This window comes from Nerophis ophidion, linkage group LG05 (genome assembly GCF_033978795.1).
Source record: "Nerophis ophidion isolate RoL-2023_Sa linkage group LG05, RoL_Noph_v1.0, whole genome shotgun sequence".
Taxonomy (NCBI): domain Eukaryota; kingdom Metazoa; phylum Chordata; class Actinopteri; order Syngnathiformes; family Syngnathidae; genus Nerophis; species Nerophis ophidion.
This window is the reverse complement of record NC_084615.1, coordinates 3,087,190-3,093,189: the sequence shown is the minus strand read 5'-3', so window position 1 is coordinate 3,093,189 and position 6,000 is coordinate 3,087,190.

Sequence of the window (6,000 nt, the reverse complement as noted above, 5' to 3'; positions counted from 1 at the left end):
AAAGAATGTTGTCATTTATAAATGAACACTTATTCAATTTCATTGTTGTGAGGGCCATCATTTAGGAAGGATCGGGGCCCCAGACTTCTTCATATTTATAAATGTGTGTGTGTGTGTGTGTGTATACTGCATATATGTATACACAAACGTGTGTGTATAAATATACATGTATACAAATATATATATATGTGTGAGTGTGTGTGTGTGTATATATATATATATGTATTTATGTGTGTATATATATATATGTGTGTGTGTGTATATGTATATATATATACACACACATATATATATGTATATATACATACATATATATATATATACTGTACATACACATATATGTGTATATATATATATATACATTGGATTAGATAGTACTTGTTTTATTCCTTCAGGAAAATTACAATTTTCAGCACAATCCCATTGACGATCAGACAAACATTACAAGGAGACAGAACAGGATCGCTGACGGGTCTGCCGGCTTCCAGCGCCCCTTAAAAAAAAGATGACATACAGGTAAACAAGGGGGGGGGGGGGAGAGAAAAGAATAGAAGATTAAAAAAAAATCGGTCTTAGCCTGGGCCCTGGAGAGGGGGTCCAGACTGAGGCCAAGGGAAAAAAACAACTCATAGCCATAGCACACATCCCTCTTCCATGTGTGTAAGAGGGAAACATCAAACATCAAAGAACACAGAGGACATGAAAGACATTAAAGCAGCAGATACAAGCAGACACTTCTACATACATACATGAATAAAAAGTAAAATAAACATATCCACTGTGGTGGCCTCTGTGGTGTTCCACGCCATCGTCTGCTGGGGTGGAGGGAGCATGGCCAGAGACAGGAGCAGACCCAACAAGGCAACCAAGACAGCCGACTCCACTCTCGGCCAGTGTCCAGTCCACATGGATGAGCGAGGATACGTCCAAGGTGACTGAGGTGTCCGACACCTGCTCACCCAGCCAAGACACCACCAAGCCTCTCTGTCCCAGCGCTCAGTGCCAGCTCCACAGTCCTGTCCCCTCATCCACATCTCCTCCAGTCCCTCCAAACTCTACAGTCCTGTCCCCTCATCCACATCTCCTCCAGTCCCTCCAAACTCTGCAGTCCTGTCCCCTCATCCACGTCTCCTCCAGTCCCTCCAAACTCTGCAGTCCTGTCCCCTCATCCACATCTCCAGTCCCTCCAAACTCTGCAGTCCTGTCCCCTCATCCACGTCTCCTCCAGTCCCTCCAAACTCTGTAGTCCTGTCCCCTCATCCACGTCTCCTCCAGTCCCTCCAAACTCTGCAGTCCTGTCCCCTCATCCACATCTCCTCCAGTCCCTCCAAACTCTGCAGTCCTGTCCCCTCATCCACATCTCCTCCAGTCCCTCCAAACTCTGTAGTCCTGTCCCCTCATCCACATCTCCTCCAGTCCCTCCAAACTCTGTAGTCCTGTCCCCTCATCCACATCTCCTCCAGTCCCTCCAAACTCTGTAGTCCTGTCCCCTCATCCACATCTCCTCCAGTCCCTCCAAACTCTGTAGTCCTGTCCCCTCATCCACATCTCCTCCAGTCCCTCCAAACTCTGCAGTCCTGTCCCCTCATCCACATCTCCTCCAGTCCCTCCAAACTCTGTAGTCCTGTCCCCTCATCCACATCTCCTCCAGTCCCTCCAAACTCTGTAGTCCTGTCCCCTCATCCACATCTCCTCCAGTCCCTCCAAACTCTGCAGTCCTGTCCCCTCATCCACATCTCCTCCAGTCCCTCCAAACTCTGCAGTCCTGTCCCCTCATCCACATCTCCTCCAGTCCCTCCAAACTCTGCAGTCCTGTCCCCTCATCCACGTCTCCTCCAGTCCCTCCAAACTCTGCAGTCCTGTCCCCTCATCCACGTCTCCTCCAGTCCCTCCAAACTCTGCAGTCCTGTCCCCTCATCCACGTCTCCTCCAGTCCCTCCAAACTCTGCAGTCCTGTCCCCTCATCCACATCTCCTCCAGTCCCTCCAAACTCTGCAGTCCTGTCCCCTCATCCACATCTCCAGTCCCTCCAAACTCTGCAGTCCTGTCCCCTCATCCACGTCTCCTCCAGTCCCTCCAAACTCTGCAGTCCTGTCCCCTCATCCACATCTCCTCCAGTCCCTCCAAACTCTGCAGTCCTGTCCCCTCATCCACGTCTCCTCCAGTCCCTCCAAACTCTGCAGTCCTGTCCCCTCATCCACGTCTCCTCCAGTCCCTCCAAACTCTGCAGTCCTGTCCCCTCATCCACGTCTCCTCCAGTCCCTCCAAACTCTGCAGTCCTGTCCCCTCATCCACGTCTCCTCCAGTCCCTCCAAACTCTGCAGTCCTGTCCCCTCATCCACATCTCCTCCAGTCCCTCCAAACTCTGCAGTCCTGTCCCCTCATCCACATCTCCAGTCCCTCCAAACTCTGCAGTCCTGTCCCCTCATCCACGTCTCCTCCAGTCCCTCCAAACTCTGCAGTCCTGTCCCCTCATCCACATCTCCTCCAGTCCCTCCAAACTCTGCAGTCCTGTCCCCTCATCCACATCTCCAGTCCCTCCAAACTCTGCAGTCCTGTCCCCTCATCCACGTCTCCTCCAGTCCCTCCAAACTCTGCAGTCCTGTCCCCTCATCCACATCTCCTCCAGTCCCTCCAAACTCTGCAGTCCTGTCCCCTCATCCACATCTCCTCCAGTCCCTCCAAACTCTGTAGTCCTGTCCCCTCATCCACATCTCCTCCAGTCCCTCCAAACTCTGTAGTCCTGTCCCCTCATCCACATCTCCTCCAGTCCCTCCAAACTCTGCAGTCCTGTCCCCTCATCCACATCACCTCCAGTCTCTCCAAACTCTGCAGTCCTGTCCCCTCATCCACATCTCCTCCAGTCCCTCCAAACTCTGCAGTCCTGTCCCCTCATCCACATCTCCTCCAGTCCCTCCAAACTCTGCAGTCCTGTCCCCTCATCCACATCACCTCCAGTCTCTCCAAACTCTGCAGTCCTGTCCCCTCATCCACATCTCCTCCAGTCCCTCCAAACTCTGCAGTCCTGTCCCCTCATCCGCATCTCCTCCAGTCCCTCCAAACAGACTCTGGTGTGGCAGAGACCCAGCAGCTGGTCTCCATGGCCAAAAGGCTCCCGGGAGGCAGATCCAGAAGTCCACAAAAAAAAGCACCACAGAGGTCAGGAAAGTGCCACCCCTTGTCACACAGTCCCAAAGGGTCCCGGACCAAAAGGCCCAAAAAAATATAATAAGCCATGAAAAGAAGAGGGAAACACAAGAGCACAGAGTTCCTGCCTACAGCAGCCACTACAGCAGCGCCATCTTGGAAAAAAAATTTGCGGTCCTCTCCAAGGTTTCTCATAATCATTCTCATCGGCATCCCACTTGGTTGTGAGTTTTTCCTTGCCCTTATGTGGGCGCTGATCTTCGGATGTGGTTGTGGCTTGTGCAGCCCTTTGAGACAGCTGTGATTTAGGGCTATGTAAATAAAGATTGATTGAACTACTGGCACTGAAAAGATGGTCGCCCTTCTTCCACTTCAGTGTTTTTCAACCTTTTCTGAGCACAGTCACATTTTTTTCATTCAAAAACTCTGGAGGAAAACCACCAGCAGAAAACATTAAACAAGAAACTCAACAGCCGATATTGACAGTAAAAAATAGTTCTCGCAATTGTCGCATAGGAATTCAAAGCATAAGCAAGCATGCATCACTGCAGCTCTTGTCTCAAAGTAGGTGTACTCTCACCACCTGTCACATCACACCCTGACTTATTTGGAGTTTTAACTCGTCTCAAAGTAGGTGTACTCTCACCACCTGTCACATCACACCCTGACTTATTTGGAGTTTTAACTCGTCTCAAAGTAGGTGTACTCTCACCACCTGTCACATCACACCCTGACTTATTTGGAGTTTTAACTCGTCTCAAAGTAGGTGTACTCTCACCACCTGTCACATCACACCCTGACTTATTTGGAGTTTTCCTGTGTGTAGTGTTTTGCTCCTATTTTGTTGTTGATTGTCATGTCAGGTACGGATGTACTTTGTGGACGCCGTCTGCTCCACACGCTGTAAGTCTTTGCTGTCGTCCAGCATCCTGTTTTTGTTTACTTTGCAGCCAGTTCATTTTAAGCTTTGTTTTGCGTAGCCATCCCTAATCTTCATTGCCTTAGCGGCACTTGCCTTTTATTTATTTTTGGTTTAAGCATTAAATACCTTTTTACCTGCACACTGCCTCCCGCTGTTGTATGCATATTGTGATCATGACAAACCATGTTCCCGACATCTACAAAGCAATTAAATACCTGCTGCCACCTACTGATATGGAAGAGTATTACACGGTTACTCCGCCGATCTCTAGCCAGCAGAGACACTCAACAACAGCACATTTGAGGATTATAATTACTGCTTGACAAAAAATATTTTTAAGCCAATTAGATGAAATGACATAATCTCCCATGGCACACCAGACAATATCTCAGTGTGCCGCGGCACTGTGGTTGAAAAACACTGCTCTACTTAAACCGAAAATGTAACTAGTTTCTGACTACAATAACTGATATTCTAGATTTATTTGAGTGTTTCTTAAAGCCAGAAAGTTGACATTGAAAATGATTATACTTCTGTGTCATTTCTGTTGTGTTCTTTTTTTTTTGTTTTCTTTGACTGAATGACATTCTTTAGGAGTGGTGAAGGCGTGGTGCGGTTGGGAGAGTGGCCGTGCCAGCAACCTGAGGGTTCCTGGTTCCATCCCCACCTTCTACCGACCACCGCACGTCTGTTGTGCCCTTGGGCAAGACACTTCACCCTTGCTCCTGATGGCTCGTGGTTAGGGCCTTGCATGGCAGCTCCCTCCATCAGTGTGTGAATGTGTGTGTGAATGTGGAAGTAGTGTCAAAGCGCTTTGAGTACCTTGAAGGTAGAAAAGTGCTATACAGGTGCTGTTCATATTATTAGAATATTAAGAAAAAGTGGATTTATTTCAGTAATTATATTCAGAAGGTGAAACTTACATATTATATCAATTCATTACACACATAGTGAAATATTTGAAATGTTTATTTCTTTACATTTTGATGATTAGTACTGACAATTACTGAAAATCCCAAATTCAGTATCTCAGAAAATGAGAATATTAGTTACGACTAGTACCAAAAAATATTTTTGGGGGAATGTGGGCCAACTGAAAAGTATGAAGATGTAAAGTTTCAGCATGTACGGCAATCAATACTTAGTTGCAGCTCCTTTTGCCTGAATTGCTGCAGCAATACATGGAGTCCAGCAGTCTGTTGCACCCTCAGGTGTTATGAGAGCCCAGCTTGCTTTAATAGTGGCCTTCAGCTCTTCAGCATTGTTGGCTCTGGCATCTGGCATCTTCCGCTTCACAATACCACATAGCTTTTCTATGGGGTTAAGGTCAGGTGAGTTTGCAAGAACAGGGATACCATGGTCCTTAAACCAGGTACTGGTAGATTTGGCACTGTGTGCAGGTGCCAAGTCATGTTGGAAAATGAAATCTTCACCTCCATAGACCACTCAGCAGCAGTCCAGTCCTTTTTGTCTTGAGCCCAGGCGAGACGCTTTTGAGGTTGTCTCTTATTCAAGAGTGGCTTTACACAAGGAATGCGACAGCTGAAGCCCATATCTTGCACACGTCGGTGCGTGGTGGTTCTTGAAGCACTGACTCCAGCTGCAGTCCACTCTTTGTGGATCTCCCCCACATTCTTGAATGGGTTTTGTTTGACAATCCTCTCCAGGGCGCGGTTATCTCTCTTGCTTGTATACTTTTATTACCACATCTTTGTCTTCTATTAATGTGCTTGGACACAGAGCTCTGAGAACATCCAACCTCTTTGGCAATGAACCTTTGTGTCTTGCCCTCCTTCTTGAAAGTATCAATGGTCATCTTTTGGACAGTTGTCAAGTCAGCAGTCTTCCTCATGATTGTGTGTCATACAGAATCAAAACCAGAGACCATTTAAAGGCTTTTCCAGGTGTTTTGAGTTAGTTAGCTAATTAGA